At 36.2% G+C, this 23,672-nt stretch overlaps 1 long non-coding RNA gene across 1 annotated transcript; it reads left to right on the top strand.

Moving 5' to 3' along the window:
• The first annotated feature begins 10,239 nt into the window (after positions 1 to 10,239).
• Positions 10,240 to 14,896, top strand: LOC137023359 (uncharacterized). The gene is made up of 7 exons (XR_010895524.1): positions 10,240 to 10,818; positions 11,479 to 11,534; positions 11,782 to 11,869; positions 12,370 to 12,434; positions 12,553 to 12,706; positions 13,787 to 13,863; positions 14,016 to 14,896. It is a non-coding gene; the product is annotated as an uncharacterized lncRNA (long non-coding RNA).
• Positions 14,897 to 23,672: the final 8,776 nt, after the last annotated feature.

Raw genomic sequence — 23,672 nt, 5'->3', positions numbered from 1 at the left:
AGAGGAACCTCTTCTCAGTTAATAAGGGCTGCAACTGGGCCAAAATTGAGACATTGTGATGCATAATTGCCAGAGCCAGTGAGGATTTTCCCCTCATTTATCTGTTCATTTTCTCAATAAGCATGTGTCTGGCTTGACATTGCCAGGCAGAGAATATCGAGGAAAATGAGGAAGGAAATGCAATGGAAAACAGAGGAAAGGGAAAGAAACCCTCGTCGATAGCAGGCTGCCCCCACGCCATTCCTGAACACGGCAGAGGGGCGCAAGTGCATGGCGCCATCAAAAGCGGCCATCCAGGCGACTGTACGTGGCAGACGGGGGAGAGGAAGACAAGCGGTGACGTCCACTAAATACCAACTGGAAAGGCTAGTCGGTGAGACAGCCTGGAGCAGAGTTTATATATTTTAGATGGTACTGATTTGGTTTCTGTCAGAAAAAAGCACAACGAAAACAGAAGAATATGAACTCCTCCCAAAGCCAAGTGTTTTGAAATTATATAACTTTAGTGTAAGTGTTGGCAGCCCTCAGATAGCGGAGTAAATATTATTATACTCATCTGAGGTATTTTGAAATGTGATTTAGCCAAGAAATGCTCTTTAAGTACTTCAAGTCTAAACCTTAACATGTCTATAACATATTCACTCATGGAAATCAATAATTAGAAATATAGAGATTTGATTTTTAGGATAACGCAAGTAGATACATATCTACTTTAAGTAATAACTTAATACATATTAAATATTGTTCTAAGATGCCTGACAGAGATTTTGACAGCACATTTATGCAAAAACAAAAACTATGTTTATAGAAAATATGGGCCTAAATACACTAAACAATAAATCAATAATGAATGAATACTGTGCATATGTTATACTATTTAAAAAAAAAAAAATGCCTACAGACTGTGATAAAATAAAAAATGTGCACCAAGACCGCTTTGAGTGTACACATAACATACAATTAGTGTGCTTAGTTATTTCTTTAAAGATCCATGCAGACCCATTCATTTTACACTATTCAGAAGTCATGTGCATGTAAGTGTGCATTTGTGTTAGTGTATACGTGTGAATATTTCCTGTCTAGCTGCCATATTAGCATGTCCTGTTTGCAATGGGAGGCTCTGTGGATCTCCCTGCTGTCCATTATGCAAATATTTCCACTGTTCCTTTCCCTTCAGTTCTATATTCAAGTTAGAAATTTTATACCTTTGGTCCAAAACATTTGTGAATGTCCGTGGAGACAACATTCCAAACTCTTGCACAAGTCATGGCAATGACAACTGGTAATCTATAATGAAATTAATAATATCAAAGTTTATACAAACACACTTAACAATAAAGCATGAATAGCTGTGCCGAATGAAGTACACAGGAGGCCGGAGGAGCCAGGGAGCGAGGGAGGCAAAGTTTAACAGAAGTAAGAATGAAGAGAAAAATCAGCAGTACGGATTTTAAACAGGAAGAGAGTGGCGTCAGTACAGCCCAGAGATAAGAGAGCCGCGCTCCATACACAAACACAGAGCTCAGCAGCCTAGCAGCTCCCAACTCTACAGGCGCCTCGCAGTAGCGCTGTCCACCCACCTAGACGGAGCTCCAGGCCCCAGACCACATACTATCACACACACACAAACTGCCCTCGTATCCCCCTATTCAATGGTTTAAAGGCACAATACTAACAGCACGGGGACTGCATTATTAAAAATAAAGGTTTTGTCAGGTTTTCGCACCAATGCCATAGAAGAACATACATGCTAAAAAAAAATAATGTGTTGGCTCAAAAAAAAAAAAAAGAAACAAAAACAAAAGAGTTTGCCTAATTTCTTTTGAGTTATGACAACTATTTTCAACCAACAAACAATATTGAGTTAGAGGAACTTAAAGGTAGGGTAGGCAATTTCAGAGAGGCTAGCAATAGTAAGCTAGCTTAGAAAGCATCCCTATCACAAGACCCCTCCATTCAGAGCGCTCTCCAAAGCCACGCCTCCTCCAAAACACATGAACGCACGTACAGCCAGAGCAGAGTCTGCAAAGTGTTACGAGAGACGCGTTAAATTATCTCATATCTCAAAGCACATTATGTTACAATAGTAATGAAGGTAAACAACTTACAGAGCTCTTACTTTTACCATATGACAGCTGCAGATTCATTTTGGCGTTGACAGTGTTGACATAGAAATGCGTAAATCCGAGTTTGAGGTCGTGAACAGCTCCGGGTAGAATGTCACAGGTTGCCATCTTGTAATTACGGTTTATGACATGGCGTGAACGCAGCATAAGATCATTGTTTTGGTTCAGGAGGAACTGTAAAAGATGGCTGCTCTTTGTTTTTGACCAAACTGAATGCAATTATTGGACAAACATTTTTTGGTCCTGAGACTTCCGCAGAATATGTATTTTTAATTTTTAGACGTCTTCTGTCATTTATTGCTATCAATATGTGAAGAGAGTTTCAACCAGTATAATAAATGCTTACTTAAAAAAAAAAATTGTTGCTCCAACTACTTACGTTGTAGCCCTGGAACCAATTAATCGGATCTATTTCAGTTAAAATCTACAGCTATCTTCATAGCACATGCTAAATGTATCTTATTTAGCATGTATATTTAATAAACAAGTAGTAAGACATTACTTGTCACTGGCATTAGCCCAGTCATTTCTTGTAGAGCAAATGTAGTGTTTACCTTCATGTCATCTACTCTTCAGCTCAATAGTAACCACAAAAACTTCAACATTACACTCTTTTAATATATATATATATATATATATATATATATATATATATATATATATATATATATATATATATATATATATATATATATACTTATAACTATAAAGAACCTTTTTTTTTTTTTTTATTTTTTTTTGCAAAGTTAAAGGTTCTTCATGAGCCATTGATGCCAATAAAGAAGCTTTATGGAGTGGTTTCAAGCTTCAAAAAAAGCAAAATAGTATCACAAAAGATGTCTGTCTAAATCAAGTGCTATATTCAAATTGATACAAATGCTATGTAGTCAAATCAGTTTTGTCAGCTGGATCAGTAATTCTTGATTGCAACTTCTCTTATGAAAGACATTAAATGACAGCTAGGATGGATAATCATGATTTTGAATTATTTAAATTTATATAATAAAAAAATCATATAGGTTTGGAACAACAGGAGGATGAGTAAATAATGACAGAAAGCTCATTTTTGGGTGAGCTACTATGGAATAAAAAGAATGTCAAAAAATATGTGCTTAAAGGGATAGTTCACACAAAAAATTAAATTCTGTTATCATTTACTCCCCCTTCAAGTTGTTCCAAACCTGTATAAATTCTGCTGTACACAAAGGAAGATATTTGGAAGAATGTTTGTAACCAAGCAGATCTCGCCGCCCACTGACTACCATAGTAGGGGAAAAAATACTATGGTAGTCAATGGAGGGTGAGATCTGCTTGGTTTGTGTACAGCAGAATTTATAAAGGTTTGGAACAACTTGAGGGGGAGTAAATGATGACAGAATTTTCATTTTTAGGTAAACTAATCCTTGAAAAGTCAAAATACAAAAACTTTATTGTTCTACGTTTCCGTCACTGAAAGACACTGAATGACAGAAGATGAGAATATTAACATGCTTTTTCCATACTGGCAAGTTCATTGTTAAGTAAAGACCATTGTTCTGAGCTTAATGAAATATAAATTATGTATATCAGGTAGAGATAAAAAAAAGCTTAGGATACACAATGTATGAGATTGCTAGATGGGTTAATAAAAGTGGCCTGCGGGGCTCTGTTTTTCCAGCAGCTCTCTGTCATTTCTGAATGTGAACACATAAAAGCTTTCATGGCGCTGCTACAGAGGGAGTCCTGCCGGAGGCCTACATGTGCGCACACTCAAACACAGAGCCACAAACTAACAATCACCCTGACAACAGTCCATGCCAAGCATTGCATGTTTTATACTTAAAAGAAGAAGGAAGTTTGCAGAACTGTTACTTGATCAGACATTTATAATGTTTGAAAAGATTTTAAATAAATGCTGCTCATTTGAACTTTCTATTCATCAAAAATCTAGAAAAGAATGCTTCATGGATTTCCACAAATAATAAGAAACTTTATTTGATCACCAAATCAGCATATTAGAATGATTTCTGAAGGATCATGTGACACTGTGTCAAGACTGGAGCAATGATGCTGAAAATTCAGCGTTGCCTTCACAGAAATAAATTACATTTTAAAATATATTTAAAAGAGAATAGTAAATTTAAATTCTAACTGTATTAATATTTATACTGTCTAAGAGAATGGATACACATCCATTCTCTTATGCTCACAAATATTTTACTGTACATATAAAAAATGTAAATGATTACATTCATACAGAACATACTAGCGATCATCTCTGATAAATATCAAAGTGAAAAACGTGCAAGGAGGGGCAAAATTACAGCTGAAGACACTCAAACTGGAATACAGAACCACTATCCTTACCCTGATGAGACACGACAGAGAGAGAGACTGGCCCCGAAAGACTGCAATCTAAGGATGGTAATTAGAACCATGCTCTTCTGCATGATTGTGGATTTCCCAAACCAGTGGTAAAAATATGCCTGGATCCAGTGGGTAGGAGTCAGATCTACCCACTGGGACATTTATGCAACATCCAGAAGAAAATAATTAAGCTCCCTCTGAGGACCAAGACTTTTGGGAAATATGAAGGTCAAGGAATAAAGACAAGCTTGAACTTTAGCAAATTCAAAACAGGGAGGCAGTGCAGATATCAGCAGATTGACAGCTTTTCATATTTACCTGAGATTCCCTTTGATGAGGAATGATTCCTTTCTCCTTTTCTCCTAGTTGATTAATTATGCACTATACTGTTTTAGTTATTAACACATATTTATATAAAAAATGTATTATTATTTTATATATATATATATATATATATATATATATATATATATATATATATATATATATATATATAAATAACATATATAAAATAATTATACGTTTTTATTATATTTTATTATATTTTTTATTACATATACATATATATATTATTTTTCATATAAATAAATATACCGCTGAAATACAGCACATAAAAATACAGTGTCACAAATCTCTAATACATTTGCTTGTGTCTCATGTTTGGTCACAGTAAGACCAAAGCCTGTACTTGACATGTCTCTGTCATCATTTGAATAATCAGCCATTATGCATACAGGCTCTCAGACGTGTTATGGCGCTTGATAAACACAAACTGAGTCATTTCCGTCTCGTGATTATCAGCAGGGAGACAATCAGTACATCTCTATCCTGCCCACTGTTTAATGGTTGCAGCCGGCTCTTGAACTTGACTAAGTAAACATAAGATCACTGCTCTCTCAGTATGATTGCTAAGGTTTTTGGAGTGGCGCCTTGGAGATGTTAGCTATAGATTACATATACCTGATTCTGCGAATGAAAGGCTTTTTTGTCAGCTGTTGAAAAATCAGATGAAACTGAAATGTTGAAGCTGACGTATGAGGCAAAGAATATACAGTGTATAGAGCTGAATATTGGCAACTGAAGCATATAAAGTAAACTATAGAATAGAGGATTCTGCTGAGGGCAAGTTGATTTCCACACACACCCAGATGCATATACATGTGTTTTTGTGTGTGTGTGTGTGTGTGTGTGTGTGTGTGTGTGTGTGTGTGTGTGTGTGTGTGTGTGTGTGTGTGTGTGTGTGTGTGTGTGTGTGTGTGTGTGTGTGTGTGTGTGTGTGTGTGTGTGTCTGTGTTTTTTATTCATGACATATACATCTAAAGTCCCACATACACCCACAATGGAACTGTGGCCACATGCTAATTATAATCTTCCTCATCCTCATTTAATTACAGTGGGTTAAATAATCACTGCTAAAGTCACAACATTACTGTATATTATATGAATGCTGTATTATCTATGTATCATCAGTTAAAATTCTTTTAGGTAAACTAAACAATATGTGGGTCAATGCAGTCCTGAGTGTGTTTTTGAAAACTGGTGCCAGTAATGATGTATATGTTGACCACAGATGTTAAAAAAAGCCTTGTCTCTTGTGAAATGTTTTAGGTCAAAATCTATGCCAAAATGCCTACAGGGACATATGGGATATAAAAAGAAAACCCTTTTGCTTAGTAAGCTGAATAAAGTGTAAATAGGGAGCTATCGCACCAGGTAGCTATAGGAACTAGCCACCAGGCGGTCCCCCGAGAACTAAATTTTCCCTTAGGGCCATTGTCCTGGTTGCATTCGCACCAGCAGTAGGAACTCTGAAGTAACGTAAGCTGGCTGACAGTGACGTAATTTAGTTGCGGCTTTCAACAAGGTCAACAACTGGGGAATGGAGGACGTCATGATCGGAGCTGTGTTTTTGTTGCGTGTTGTGGGTTTCGTGATAACGGAGATTGAACGTAGACATAAGTTATGCGATTGAATAAGCAAAAAGGAGGACTAAGAGCCTGTCTTCTATGACAACTTACAGTGCATATCATTGACACTTAGAAAAGAACACAATGCCACAGACAAAAGTGACAGGTAAATGCTATCTATCACTGTTTTCCATGTTCATGGAGTTAGTTTGGGTATGCTCTACCATTTCGAGTATGGTAGAGTATACTCGGAATTTGGATTAGTTCACTTCAGAATTAAAATTTCCTGATAATTTACTCACCCCAATGCCATCCAAGATGTTCATGTCTTAACTAATCCTTTAACCCATCCAAGTTAGTGGCCAAGTTAGGGGTTAGGAGCCAAATCTCAGTAATTTCCTGCCGGCATTGAGAATCAAATCCACAAATTTCTGGTTACCAGTCTGCCTCTCTAACCATTAGGCCACGACTGCCCCAAGAGTAAGCTTGTAAACTGTGTTTCGTATGGCAAGTGTTCGACCAATCAACGTATACATTTACATCACTGGTAACTCTACTCTGAAGTAAGAGCTAATTTACACTGCGTTCCAAATTATTATGCAATTGACATATCAGTAAGATTTCAGTACAATAAACATTCAGATTTTAGTTTTTCTAAGAAAATGTTTGTTTGTTTATTTATTTATCCATGTCTTTTTAGATAACTGGTATCAATCTCAGACAAAATAATTTGCAAGATCTATGGAAACTCTACTTAGAGGTTGTTCCACATTATTAAGCAAGTCACAGTTCTCATGCCATATGGAGAGGAAGAAAGATCTTTCTGAAGATGAAAAGCATGAAATGGTGCAATGATGTGCAAAAGGCATGAAAACAACTAATATTGTGTGAAACTGAATGGAGATTATCGAATTATCATAAGATTTGTAAGTGATTTAGAGCACAGCAGAACTCGGTCAGATAAAGGCTTATTAATGAAAGAAAGAAAAAAATGTATTGTATTAAAAGGGCAGCTATAAAAAAGCCAGTGCTGAGCAGCAAACAGGTATTTGAAGCTGCTGGTGTCTCTGGAGCCTTGAGAAGCTCACCATGCAGGCTGGCAGTTGTGCGTAAAGATGCATTTTAGACACCACTAACCAAACCTCACAAAGAGAAACATTTACAGTGGGTGTAGAAATACATTTTCAGACAGTTTTATTGCTGTGGTGTTTTTTGCAGGATTGGTTAGTGCATAGTGCATTGTACTATGCACTATTCTCCTTTTTATACCATAGCTGAAAATGAATTATTATGAACTCCACATATCTTGCAAAAGTCATTTTAATACCCTCCATCTCACTTCCCAGTATTCCAGCTCAAATCATCACCCACCATCTCCTTGCTGACATCACAGTCTTGTTGGAACATGGTGGCCATTCACCAACCATCCAGAAATACATCTATTTAGACCATCCATTGTAGTACGGCATTATTCAGTGAATAAAACTATTTAAAAATGAGTCTTCATGTATTTCTAAACCCACTGTAAATGTTTCTCTTTGTGAGGTTTGGTTTGGAGTGGCTGAAATGCATCTTTACGCACAACTGCCAGCCAGCATGGAGAGCTTCTTGAGACTCCAGCAGTTTCAAATACCCGTTTGCTGCTCAACACTGGCTTTTTTTTTATAGCTGCCCTTTTAATACAATTAATTTTTTTGACAGGAACTTTCCTCAATAAGCCTTTATCTGACCGAGTTCTGCTGTGCTCTAAATCACTCACAAATCTTATGATAATTCGATAATCTCCATTCAGTTTCACACAATATTAGTTGTTTTCATGCCTTTTGCACAACATTGGACCATTTCATGCTTTTCATCTTCAGAAAGATCTTTCTTCCTCCCCATATTGCATGAGAACTGTGACTTGCTTAATAATGTGGAACAACCTCTAAGTAGGTTTTCCATAGATCTGGCAAATTATTTTGTCTGAGATTGATACCAGTTATCTAAAAAGACATGGATAAATAAATAAACAAACAAACATTTTCTTAGAAAAACTCAAATCTGAAAGTTTATTGTACAGAAATCTTACTGATTTGTCTCTTGCATAATAATTTGGAACGCAGTGTAGTTCCCCTAAAAGGCGTTCCTAGAACTAAAATCATTTCCAGTTTTTGCAGTGTGAACACGCCAAAAAGCTGGTACTTCCGCCAATAGTTACAGGAACTATGAAAACTCTCCTCTGGTGCAAATGCCCCTAATGTTCTAAAAGTGCAAACATGAAACTTGTTATGCCTGAAGTCACCAAAGTCACACATCTGTGATACAATCTCAAGCAGACAGGGTTAAATAGAGGTGTAAATGAGGTCCAAAATGTTTTGGGATTGGATCACTCAAAATACATTCAGAGGTAGTTAAAAACACATGTGACCACATCCTGAAGCACCTGTCAATCATACAAAAAAAGTGCTTAAAGTGTGCTTTCATTTCATTGGCGAGACTTTCTTTCCTCTGCATTAACCTATCAAATAACTTGTCTCCCACTCAAACTGCTTGTTTATTAAATTAATGCAGAAACAGCAGATATCTAAAGCATATCTGTGCTGGAGTTCCCCTTCACAGTGATAGTAGAGGAATTAAAGGGCTCTTTTTTCACGCCACATCTCTGGAATGCCAAGCTGAAGGCATTTTATGGTTATTGAGATGCATTATTAAATGACTAGAGTAGTCAGAGTTTGGGATTGACAACTATATTTACTAACTGGACTCTCAAATTGCCATGTACATGTAACAGAAGTCAGTCCCTTTCTCTAACACTATAGTACAGATAATGATATTAAATATCACTTTGTATTGCATCTTTAAGCATTTATAATTTATTCTAAGGCTGTCAAACGATTAATCACGATTAAATCGCATACAAAATAAAAGTTTGAGTTTGCCTAATATATGTGGGTGTACTGTGTGTAATTATTATGTATATATAAATACAAACACATCCATGTATATATTTGATAAATATTTACAAGTATATGTATTTATTTATATTTTTATATAATTTATATTATATATAAATACATTTTTTTGCATAAATAACATATATCTCTTAAATATTTACATTAATTTGTTTGTATTTATATATACATATTATTTACACACATTACTCACACATATATTATGCAAACTCAAACTTTTATTTTGTATGCGATTAATCGTGATTAATCGTTTGACAGCCCTAATTTATTCTGACGTATTTTGGGCAACTCTCATTGCTTTTAACAATGTTATGCATATATGTCAGTTTCTCCTCTGACTAAACATCACACAAAATCCCTAATTTCGGACATTTTTAATTACTAAAGAGAGGTGTGCAACCCTAATATTACTGATAAAACATACCTCTTGCCGTACATTTGTCCATAATACTATGACCGTCAACTGGTTTCCGATGGTCTGTTCTGTTTATAGAGCATGTATCAACCCAAATCAATCTCAAAATTCAATTTGTCAGGCCTTAATATTTAAGGAAGCCACTTTGGCACCCTTTTTCATTACCAAACAGTGTATTAACCGTATTTAGCTTTCCAAACACATGTTTGACAGGCAGATTGTGCTTCTGTGTGAATGAATTGGGATTTACAGGTACAGGTTTATTAAAAGCCAATACAACATTATCCACTACCATTCTGTGGTTAGTCTTATTGACAACAGCAGAATCTATGCAAATCAGTTAGTATATTTGAGATACTGTTATATTTTTTATTAATATTTTGAATTTGTTTTTATTGATATATTTTCATTTTTTATTTTAGTAATGTTTTCTGTTATTCTATTAGTTTTTTTTTTTTTTAATATATATGTACACTCTAAAAAAAAATGGTTCTTCAGCGGTTCTTCAGCGGTTCTTTGGGGTGGTTAAGGTGCTATATAGCACCGCTACCTTATAAAGAACCAGTAAAGCACCTGTATGGTTCTTCAGCGGTTCTTCAGTGGTTCTTCAGCGGTTCCTTGCTGTGGTTAAGGTGCTATATAGCACCACTGCCATACAAAGAACCTGTTAAGCCTCTGTATAGTTCTTTAAAGGTTCTCTAACTCTCTTATTCTCTTAGTTTAGTTGGGGAAAGGATTAAAAACAACATTAAATTACAGTGTATTTTCTAAACATAACCTGGTTCTCAACCTTTTTGTCCCCAAGCCCCTCTACACTGTTAGTGAATATGGGTGTAAGTTGGATTGCTATAACTATTTGAGTCTGATTACTTCGTCTTTCTGCGAATTGCTCTCAATATTATAGTAGGCTACACTCAACTGCTCAAATATCTCACTTTCAGCCAAAGGATAATTTCTCTTTAAGGACCCCGTGACAGACGGTTTTTTTTTCTGACGTCATGACTCACGAGACTTTCTGGAGTTTTCTGCTCGGCCGCCATTTTCTTTCCCCTGGACTCGGATGAAATAAGGTAGGTTGGAAATGTTTTAATTAATATACTCGAAAATGCAAAGGTTGAACATGTGTTTTAGCGGTTTAGAGTTAATTAGCGTTGTTTGTGAACATGAATACTAACGAAATCGTAACTAACCGAATTTTTGAATTTTCGCGGCCTGCAGTAACGTTATAAAGGTTAGCGCTAATTGAATATTTCTATTCTATACAAGATGTTGCATTACTTGTTTTATTCTATAGAAATGTAGTGTTTGGACCATGTAAATATGTCTCTAAATAATTTTTAAAAGAAACGTCTCCTTTACCGTGTAAGCAGCGCGTGCTATTTGAAATGATGCGGGCAGGAAGTGCGTGGGGAGCGGGAGAGACGCTCGAGTCGAGGCTGAGGGGATCCTCGCATTACAATTATTGAGTTTAGGTTTTTAAAGTAATGTTTGTCAGTTCTTTTAGTTGTCTTTTTTTCACGTTAGCTCTGATTTGTTCGACCAAAATGACGAATAAAGTGTGTGAGTAAAGACATATTTAAGGCTTAACGTTACTTCATTTGACTAGCGCGAGGTGTTTTTTTTTAGTAGAATGAAATGGCTGAGTATTTACACTACTAATTAATTACTTGTACTGCAGCAAACAAGTTTTTTTTTCCATTTATAAACACTGATTCCCCTCTCCCTTTTAGGATCTAAAGCTCCTCAATGTTTGACGACTAAGGACACTTTGCAATAACTTTACATGGTAAGTAATTTCTATAAAAACGGCTATAATTGTTAATAGATAATATGAATTACCAATGTTTGACATGTTTGAATAAAATCCATCTAATGTGGTCTATTGACTTGAATGTCATCCTCATTAACAAACTTTAGACTAAGAATTATCCATTCCAAAACATTCATCAACTCCCTCTTATGCCATCTCAAATGCATGCGACTTTTTTTCTTGTTGTTTTGTATTAATTTTTTTTTTTTTTTTTTTTTGACAGTAGCCATTGACATTAAATTAATCACAGTTCCAGCTAAAAATCTTTACTGTTCTACTGAAGAAAAAAAGTCAACTTGGTTGGCCTGATGGTAAGTAAATTAACAGCTAGCTTTCATTTTTCGTGAAATATCCCTTTAATCAAGAATGATTAAATATATTAGGGTGTAAAGCTAATTTATTAATTGATGCATGTCTTATTTTCAGACTTATAATTATATATTATAAATTCATAATTTTAAATGAAACCAATGACTGATTCAGATGCATTTCTTAATTGCAAATCTGTAGTATTTTAGCACTGACGAAGGCCTGTGTGCTGAAACGCATTGGAAAAATAAAGAATTGATTTTTTTTTTTTTAGCTCCTTTGTATTTATTTATTTATTTATTTGTTTGATCCCTCAACGCCACAAGTGTTGCTGGTATTGTCCATAAATATATTAATTGCAAATTTGGCCAGTCATTAATATGAATTATTTACTTTTTCTTGTCCTTTGCTATTGCATATCTGCAAAAATTTGATTTCCTATTACAGATTATTGTGCTTTTTTTTTTAATTAAGAAAATTAATCACAATTGCTTTATCACAGGCTGAAAACATTCACCTGAGAGAAAGTCCTGAAGACCTCATCAAGGAGTACTTTCTGAGTTGAACGTAAGAATATTCTATTTTGGTTTATTTTCAGAAAAATAAGTCTAAATTTGTGTATTTTGTAGTTATGCTAGCAAAAGGTGACCGAATTTTTTTTTTTTTTTTTATGTTTACTATTTAGGATAACCAGACAGATGATTGAGGAGCAGCTCACCATGGCGATGTTCATTATTTGGAAGGAGGGGGAGAACTTCATGAACCATCTGCTGACATTGAGGGAGTTAAAGTTTTGAATCAACTTACTTCAGTTACATCAGCTTGTGCCCTGCTTCTAGGTATGACATACATCATCAACCTGGCTTGTCCGAAACCCCTTTGATTTACTTTGTATGTATATGTTAGAGCTGCACAATTTATCGTAGAAAGGTCGCAATCTCGATTCAAACACCCACGCGATCCTACTTTATTAATGACAATGATTCGCCTGCGTCTGTTAAACCTTTGACAAAAATCCTACCGGAACATTCGGTGTTCATGCTGCCACTGATCCAGAAACAGCAGTTTTGAACCACACTGTAGTTATTCAAGGGTTTGGTTATTTGATTTCTTTCACAAATATTAAAATTATCACATAAGTAATAAGACAAAAGTTTACAGTTAGGATATAAACACTGGACATCAGATAGTGATCAAAATAGAGAAAATCGAAACTAACATGGTGCTTCAAATAACTGTTGTATATAAATTACCTTGTTAAGCCACTAGGTGGCAACCAGTGACATTGTCATTGAATCATTCATTCAATAGATTGGATAAGGTTAAACCCTGATTCATCCAGTAGTGAAACAAGTATTTATTAATGAGCCATTAATATATTCAAAACCATTTTTTAAAAATAATTCATTCAAATTAAACATTTTCCGGCAATTAGAGTCCAGCTATTAATATTTTGCTAGAACTAGTAAAATAAATGTTATTTTTAGTTGTCTATTTAGAATCGTGGGAGAATTGCGATCTCTATTTGAAACCAAAATATCATGATTCTCATTTCATCCAGAATCCTGCAGCTCTAGTGTGTGTCTCGTACAAATGTGAAGTTGTATGAATATCCAGTTGTGTTGTTTGAGAATTGCTTTGATTTGTGCAAGGGTAATCACCTTTAAAGGATTAGTTTACCCAAAAATGAAAATTCTGTCATTAATTACTCACCCTCATCATTGGAGGAACAGAAACCTCTCAGACTTCATCAAAAAGATCTTAATTTGTTTTGAGTTCAGAAAAAGCATACGCATAAAATACGAAGTATACTTTGGGCTTTACACACAGTAATGAATGTTTAAAAAGCAAAACAAAAAAGTATTGGGTAAAAGTATCCCCCGTGTTATGTTAACCTAATGATGTTATTTTGTTGAAAGGCCTACAGTTGGAAGCAGCTGTTCTCCTCTTGCCTGCACTGTTCAAGGTGGACCTGGGGTTGCTGTTTGACATTGAGGTGAGCCATGAACAGGTGACTACAGTGTGTGAAGCACAATCTAATCAAAGCACGAAGTACTTATTGCACATTTTGTTATAATTTAGCTTATAAGGTTTGCCTTTCAAATAAATATGTGAAGATGGTTAATGCTATTATCCCCTCTTCTCCAGGGCCATGCTCAGACCAGCCCTCCTGTCGTCCCAACACCTAAGATAGTGCCTAAAGCCTGCAGGAGGATCATCTCATGCAGTATGACCACATTTTGTTCACGTTGGATGGCCAGTTAATCACAGAGTAGAGTGAGGACATCTTGATGGCACTGGGCCTCATCCTGTGTGTATATTTTGCGTTTGGAATCGAATCCAATCCAGTGCCCTAAAGGACTGAAAAAGACACTGACCTTTTTGAAGTATGTTGTTTTGAAATTGAAGGATGCAGTCGGACTTCCTGTCACTGTAAAATGAGTGTACAACTCAATCTGTGAGTAGACTTTTGGAGTCAATACTCTCTCTTGCTCCCTTTCTTATGGTTTAAGTTCCAGTTTCTATATTTTTTTTGAAATCCCGAAGGACAAAAAAGAAACTGCAGGACTTCAGAGCATAACTCAGTATGTAAAAACAGGACTATTGTCTTCAAAAATGTACATATTTCAAGCTTGTTGCATTATTTTGTATAAAAGGGGAGTATAATGTGAGTTTATTTGCTGCTGAAAGAAATAAATTAAAAGGTTTTGAAAGTGTAATGTATTTTGTTTTTCAGTAAGCATTTAGTACATGATTTTGAATCTTTGAAGTCATGATTTGGTAAGAAATTATTAATTATCGTTCATAAAAGTGTAATTTAGAAGCATATTGACTCATCTACAGTAGTACCTGGCATGATAACGGGCCCTGCTAGCTCAAAAAACAATATATGGCACCTCTAATTTGACAAATGTGCTAGAAAACTATAAGAATAGGTGCTATATAGCACCAGAAAAGGTTCCCCTATCATAACGAGCCAAAGAACCACTGCTGGTGCTATATGGCACCTCTTATGGTTCTATATAGCACCATACGACAAGGTGCCATATAGCACCTTTAAAGATAGGTGCTATATAGCACCAAAAAAGGTTCCGCTATGATTACGAGCCAAAGAACCATTTTTGGTGCTATATAGCACCATTTTTCTTTAGAGTGTATGTTTAGCTATTATTTTTATTTCAGCTTTAGTTTTAGTCAATTTAGTTTAAGTTAAACTAAATGAATATAAGAACTGTTGCCTTGGCATCTGGCTTTTATGTTTTATTTTATTTATTTTATTTTAAGTAACAAAAATGTTTTTTTATGGTTTCAGTTTTAGCTAACTAATAACCCTGATGTAAGTAATCCCATACACAAAAAGATCAAAGCTAAGAGCAACATACATGCGTGCGTAGTTTATTTACGTCCAAACATGCCAGCTTTGTGGAAAAACTCAAAGTTCCCAGCGAAGGAAACAATGATTATATGCATGTCGTGTGACAGGACAGAATAATAAGCACAAGAACCGTGCACAGAGCGACTGTGGGATAGTGAAGCGTGGAGACAGAGGGTGCTTCTCTATTGATTTATCCTTCTGTAACCTCTTTCTCTCTTTTTTCCCCCTGCAGACTGTGTTTTTTGGGAGCTGGTCTGGCCAGGCAGATTTGACTGGAGCCAGAATGTAGATACAAGGCTGAGCTCAGATAAACAGCTTCTTGTTTGAGCCGCCGCTGCGCTGAGCTGCTCTGTGCTGAGCTGAGCAGGCTGATAAGAAAGGCAGTGGCGGCGTCGGGGCCGTGGCAGCCAAGAGAATGGACCAGGGCCTGGGGAAGTAGACACTCTGACTGCACCCTGCCCTCCCCTGACCGCTTCTCCTCCCAGCCCTAATCTCTCCTCTTTTCTTCTCTCCCTCGCTCTTTTCACAGCAAAGGGCAAAGCAGCCTAATTGCCTGGTGAGAGTGAAATGTATCAGTGAGCCACATCAGTATGGGGAGCAGGGGAAGAGACGCACACATGGCTAGCTGGTCAGACCCAGGACGAGAGGTGATATTTAGAGATGTTAAAAGTATAGGAAAATTATTCTCAAGTCGAAGTTACTCAATAAAAATGTAAAGCATCTACTAAATAAATATTTTATTTATTCTTAAATAATTCTAATTATTAAAATAAAATGATTAAAATAACTATGATCTAATTTATGACCTGTGTCCTGTTTAATCGATAAGCTGAATATGGCTCATTGTATGCTGTGATGTCAAACTTGGTGCTACAAAATGTAAATGTGAACAAATGTGACTGTGATTTAAGACCTATAAACATCTCCTTTTTTGTTTTCCGTGGAACAAAGTAAATTACATGGGTTTGGAATGACATGAAGGAGAAAAACCTATGATTTAATTTGTGGGTGCACTATCACTTTAAATTCCAGAGCATCCTTGTCTGTTTTTATTTGAACTCTACAACACAAAACATGCCATGTTCCCAATGCCTTAAATTCTCTCCCAGCTTTAAATACCTCCTACTATCACAATTGATTATCATGGCTGGAGAGAGACGCTGATAGGCCAAACATGCCAGAAGATTGGCAATCAATAACACAGCAAGAACGCTTTGGCTCAGCTCTGGACTAAACCCACATCTGCTTCAAATATCCCTGTCTCCTTATACACAACCTTCTCTCTCTCTCTCTGTATGTGTATGTGTCTCTGGGTCTAAGCAGCCTCACTCCTTAAAACACAATGTCAGCTACACTGAGATTCACTCAAACTCTTTCAATGCTCAGGCAGAGGAGTGCAAAACAAAACATATCAACATACTGCATATACATAATGCAGCAAAGCCAAGGAGACCTTCTATGATCACTCTCTATGATATCATATATATGAGGACACTACTAAAAAATAGTTAAAAATCAATCAATATTTATCTTTTTTTATATGTAAAGGTGCCCTAGAATCAAAAATTGAATTTACCTTGACATAGTTGAATAAGAGTTCAGTACATGTAAAAGACATACATACTCCATTGCTTCCTCCTTCTTATATAAATCTCATTTGTTTAAAAGACCTCTGGAAAACAGGTGAATCTCAACATAACACCGACTGTTACGTAACAGTCGGGATCATTAATATGTACGCCCCCAATATTTGCATGTGCCAGCCCATGTTCAAGGCATTACACAAGGGCAGCCGGTATTAACGTCTGGATCTGTGCACAGCTGAATCAACAGACTTAAGCAAGCAAGAACAACAGTGAAAAATGGCAGATGGAGCGATAATAACTGACATGATCCATGATTACATGATATTTTTTAGTGATATTTGTAAATTGTCTTTCTAAATGTTTCGTTAGCATGTTGCTAATGTTCTGTTAAATGTGGTTAAAGTTACCATCATTTATTACTGTCGCTATTTTCATTTTTAAACACTTGCAGTCTGTATAATTCATAAACACAACTTCATTCTTTGTAAATATCTCCAACAGTGTAGCATTACCCGTTAGCCACAGAGCATATAGCCTCAAATTCATTCAGAATAAAATGTAAACATCCAAATAAATACTATACTCACAGGAATCGATGCATGCATGCAGCATGAATGATGAACATCTTGTGAAGATCCATTTGAGGGTTATATTAGCTGTGTGAACTTTGTTTATGCACTGTATAACTGCACTTATAGTCGAGAGCTCGGGAGGGCAGGGAGTGAGAGATTTAAAGGGGCCGCAACATGAATCGGTGCATAGTTAATGATGCCCCAAAATAGGCAGTAAAAAAAATTAATTAAAAAAAATCTATGGGGTATTTTAAGCTGAAACTTCACAGACACATTCAGGGGACACCTTAGACTTATATTACATCTTTTGAAAAGACGTTCTACGGCACATTTAAAGACAAAATGTATATGTATGTACATATATATATATATATATATATATATATATATATATATATATATATATATATATACATACATATACATATACACACACACACAATAAAATAATTTATATATATTATATAATTTTTAAATAATTTTTATATTTTATTTTTATAAAAAATAAATTAGATTTTTTATTTTATATATATATATATATATATATATATATATATATATATATATATATACATATACACACACACACAATAAAATAATTTATATATATTATTATATAATTTTTAAATAATTTTTATATTTTATTTTTATAAAAAATAAATTAGATTTTTTATTTTATATATATATATATATATATATATATATATATATATATATATATATATATATATATATATATATATATATATATATAGCCTTTATATACACGCATTTTGGCTTTAAAAATAAAAAATAAATGAAAAAATCCTATTATTTGAGTTTACTTATCTTTTTTCATTTTGTTAGATTTGTGCTTAAAAGAAAAAAAAAATCAAGATACATCCTCTAAAAGCCTTATTAAGCCAAATAGTACTTTTACTTTGGTTGTAAAAATACTGATTAGGATTTAATGATTACTGATTAAGATACCTGTTTGCAGTTGTTATGACTTTGAGTTATGATTATGACATGATTTTTTTTTTCTTCACTAAATAAACACATCAGGCAAGGTAGCTCATGCTGCTGTCAGGTCAGATGATCCTCCTCAGACTTGGCACTGAGTGTTTCTTTCTCTTTTACTCTCTCTCTCTGTCATTTTACCTCACAGTCAGCGCCTGAGGACTGACGGCGGTTTCTTTTGTGCTCTTGCTTATTTTTGCTGACCTGGAACAGGCAGACAGACACTGAACAGAGCCTGGGTAGGGGGCGGAGGAAACAGGGGGCTCTCCTGAAATATGGCCCTCTGCGTTCGGGAGGGTGAGGTGGAATAACAGCATCATAGCTCTCAGGTATCACGTCGTCTGGCATGGGGTTGGGAATTGAGGGGGGTGGGGGGGGTTGGGCAGAGAGGGGGCAGTCTTCAATGAATTGAAGGCACTACATGGAGAAAAACTGATTAAATAAAAAATGATTCATTATTGTTGTGCTATATTTAAACATTGATTAAAAGCTCTGTAGCATAACTATGTCTGACATTAAGATATATGACTGCAGTACATCAGTAGCCTGGGTGCCAGCCCGAACCCCGCCCACAACATTTTTTGGACGAGAAGTTCGGTCTGGACTCGATCCATTGTGCAGTAATTATGCTCGGCTCCCAGAAGGCCGAGCCAATCAAATTGCCAGGGCGGGCTTTAATCGATGATGGACAGGCTATCTGCGGTTACGTAACCACCCACGTCATCAAAGAGCGCTTGGGTTGAATTGGTTTTCACCAACGATGACTGCAGCTGGAGAAGTAAGATGTTTAGATTCCGCTATCACGTCTGTAATAAAATAAATCGACAGCGCATTAATTTTAAAAGGCGAACAAAGAACCGCAATCAAGGCATTTGTCGATGGGAAAGATGTGTTTGCCGTCCTTCCAACGGGATTCGGCAAAAGTTTAAGTACAAGTTCAACATACGTCACTTACTGCGTTGCTCTGATTGGTTGTAGGTCTATCCAATTGAGTGCAGAGGTTTTTTTTTTTACTGGTTCGGTTAAGACACGCCCCATAATTCAAGTGCAATGGAGCAGTATCAGACTCACATTCTGCCTAGAATATGAGTATGACGAAGTCAGGCTAGTACATCAGAGTTTCACAATTAGAAAGTTTTTTGGGGCATTCTTACTTTCTTATATATATGATGTGTAGTATAGTACCAATTTATATCTATTTGTCTATAATGTACTCTAGAAGTGATATGTAGTTATGAAAATTACAGTCATCTAATAATATACCAATTTTCTAAGACAAGCCCATAGCAAAGAAGACCCTTCGCTAATCACCATTGGCCAATGGGTTGAGGTCTTTAATTCCATCCAATAACCCACTTCACACAGTCCTCTTTTCCACATGGTGTGGTCCTTACCATTCCTTCCTGTCATGGCAACGGATCAACTCGTCAAACACAGAATGAATCAGAATGGAGACGCTAACCCATGGTACATTCAATACAAAGAGGCCACAGTTTGTTTATCCTAAAGAATCTGTTTTAATTCAATATCTTTTAACAAGTTCCTCTCAGAGGTGGTCCATCCAAGAAAGGATAAGTCATTCCAAACAACCACCACTGAAACATTACAGGATCCAAATCATCGGCCAGTTAAACCTGCTCAAAAAAGACAGTTAAAAACTGTTGTCAGGCAACACAAGCAAATATTTCGCTCAGGAAAATCGTAACCACAAACTGATAATTAGAAATTTTTTATATTTCAACCAGATTCCAAACATAACATTCTTTTTCCTCTTTCAGGAGAAGTTTAATGACTGTACCAGTCCAGACTGGTTAATCCACAGTAAAGCCCCAACATACTCACTACCTGTTTTTAAGTTTGCATACATAGTTATGAGGTGTTCACTATGAATTTCTGCACAATTTGAAGAAAGACCATTATGATTTTACCGTACAGCCTCACCTCTCTCTAAATACGTAGCTTATTTAAGACCATAAAAACTGGAGACGTTGATAGAAGACTGATATGATTGCTCAACCCAGTTTATTAGGGTTTATGGAGAAGCAGGCAAGCATGCAAGGTCAAATAGATTAAAGTACAATTAAAAGCAAACAAACAATTAAAAGTAGTTAACAGTGTACTGACACCCTTTGCACCTTTAGTCATGCTCCTGCCAGCAAAATATATATTGACGGGAAGACGTGGGTGGGACAACTCACTGAAGATGTTCTTTAAGAAGAGCAGTAGAAACAGAACAGTATGTTCGGAGGAAAAGGTGTGGATCAAAATGGGAAACAACGAAAAGTAGGCTTTGTTCACACTGCACATAAATCCCATTTGTTTTTGAATTTTGTTTTAGGACGGATGGTCTGTATTGTCATTTTGCAAGATATTAATTCCATCCTTATGTTCAGACAATGACATTACATTAAGAAAATAAACACACTTGCATTCTGACTAAAATCAGATTAAGATTTTTAGAAACTAATTTTCGTATCACAGTTTCCACAAAAATATTTAGCAGCATATTCATTTTCAACATTGATAATGAGAAATGTTTCTTGAGCAGCAAATCAGAATATTAGAATGATTTCTGAAGGATCATGTGACACTGAAGACTGGAGTACTGATGATGAAACTTCAGCTTTGCCATCATATGAATAAATACATTTTAAAATACAAAATTACAATAGAATTTTTTTTGTTTTAAATTGTAATAAAATTTCACATAACTACTATTTTTACTGTATTTTTTATTAAATAAATGAGGCCTTGGTGAGTTTTTTTTCCCCCCCAAAAATACAAATTCTGAAGAATATGCCAAAGCGTGCAGCCGTGTACACAGAAAGCCACCTTTCAGACTGCATATGAGTACTGAATTGAGCTCTCTTTCATGTCTTTTCATGCATGAATGGACAAATACAGACAACATTATGTCAAAATTTTCATTTTGGACAGTATTCACAAAAACACATTCAGTTATGTCTTAAGAAAACAAACAGTTGTGAGAATATCGGATATGCATAAGTGCATTCGCTCTTAAAGTGACAGCAGCCTAATAACATGCTGCCATCTGCGCCCTTAATATTAATCAAACAACAAAAGACAGAGAAAATCACTCACTGCTCTTATATAGCTTTAGTAAGGATTAAATCTTCAAAGAATAATGTTTTTTGCAAGTTGTTGTTTGTTCGAATTTCTTAAAATTTTGTTTAATTTTAAGATAATATTTTTTATATGTCACAGCAGAATCTGTGTCTGCATTGCATGTTACAATTTTAATATCATTCACATTAACAGGTTAATAGATGTTTTTTCCAGGAGTATATAATGGGTTTGGAAATTTTAGAGAAATTCTTAATTAATACATTACAATTTAACTAAATCCATTAGATTTTATTCGATTTAAGGCCTGGGTATACTTCATTTTTTTACGCACATGCATACTTCATTCGACTTGTACGCATACACAGGCATCCGATGTGTGTGCAGTTTTGAGCAGTCTCTCGCCACGAGTTACCCATGCAAACATCTTTGTATTCTTTCATGCTAGAGTTGTTTTTTTTTACTACCTTGTGAATCAGTGCCCTTAGGGCACAGCTGCCACCTTGTGGATAAAAAAATGACCCTCAAAAACAATTAAATGCGCATATATGCAAACCTGCGCATACAAACTAACGTGCGGTTACAAAAATCCGCGCTGCATGTACAGCACGCATGTACTCTTCTGATGACGAAATTCGCGTCGCGCGAACTGTACGCTGACCCTCGCACATTTGCGTCAAAAGTGACTAAAACAATTCAGATAAATAATGACTAATCCTAAATGGCATTTTAGTCAAAAGACTATGACTAAAACTAAATCAAAATTAACACTTTCAAACTGCAAACAATGATAAAGGAATTGACCCTTCGGGAGTTTGATTGACAAGCGATCTAACCAATCATAACACTGAATCCGCCATTTTATCCGACAAAGCAGTCAGGAGTTAGAAGATTAACCTCGGTGGACTTGAACTTGAAAATTGGTGTGTACTGACGTCTTTCCACATTTGAAACAACATTCCTTCTCACGTTCATTCATGTTTATTTTAATGCTAACTAGTAGGAAGAGATAATCGGTTCACGAGCCGCTTGAGCTGAGGCGCTACAGTGATCTGTCACGACATGTTATAGAGCCACAAAACGGTTTTTATTGTTCGAATTTCTTTAAAAAATTACACAGTTTGAAAGCTGGGACTTTGTTTAATATCATAAGTAACCTGCTCTGTCTTGTCTGTCGATGTGTTTTCACTCTGTGTGGCGTGACAGCGCCATGGATTGTCGGACAAAGCAACAGTAACTAAGGGGGGCGGGTCTTTTGCTACTTGTTGCCTATCTGAACAACATAAAGTGAGATGTCACTAGTCTTTGGAATGATTGGGGTTATATTTTCAGGGTACTGTAGTTTTAAGGGAAAGATCTTCCTCAAGCAGCTTCCGTGCTGCCTTTTTAAGGAGCGGGCATGCGTGGTGATGGGGCCACAGGCAAGAGAGAGATGTCCTCCTGCTGCACCCACCAAGATCACAAGATCAACCCTGCTAACTAACGGTGGCTCACCCTGCCTCTCCGGGCTGGGAGCAGGACAGGCCATGACTCAGCGGCAGACAAAGTGTCCGATGACGATGGCGATAAGGGCTCATCGCGTCACCAGAGCGCACAGAGCCGTTGATAATACCACTGGCCTCTCCCTGCTGGCTCCAGTCGGCTCTGCCCTCCCGCCGGTGCCATCTTGTCTTCATTCTCACACACAAAAACACAAACACACACACTTACAGAGGCTAGTGACTGACTGTACTTTTTCTCACGACAAAGGGTTCCCCACCCCCTGGACAGAACGCCTCCATAATGCCACGCTCTGCTGCACAGAGAAAGAGAGATAGAAAGAGAGACAGCAATCACAGGCTCAGACGCCAGTCTCTGCGCTATCATCAGGGCGCGATGGCAAGATAATTCAGGGAAAACCCTAAAAAAACTCATCCAAAGCTATTGTTCGCAGATAGTCGGAGATGCTCAGACACAAGAATAGACACAGAGATCAGATTATTTACCATGTCGCCAGTCTTAGTTGCATCATCGCAGCCTGGTTAATGACACATCATAATAATCTGGCTCCCAAGATTTGTTTCCTCCTGCGCAGTTAGCCAGAAATGACTCTTCTGCACCCACGTGGCCATCATGTATGAAAAAGTGAACGTGCCTGGCTCCACGTTGCAGTGCTGAACATGAAAATTGGGGTCAAGTTTAGTTCAGG

Source organism: Chanodichthys erythropterus, chromosome 7, assembly GCF_024489055.1.
Source record: "Chanodichthys erythropterus isolate Z2021 chromosome 7, ASM2448905v1, whole genome shotgun sequence".
In the NCBI taxonomy this organism is placed as follows: Eukaryota; Metazoa; Chordata; class Actinopteri; order Cypriniformes; family Xenocyprididae; genus Chanodichthys; species Chanodichthys erythropterus.
The sequence above is the reverse complement of the archived record's forward strand: the minus strand, read 5'-3'. Positions and strand labels throughout refer to the sequence as shown.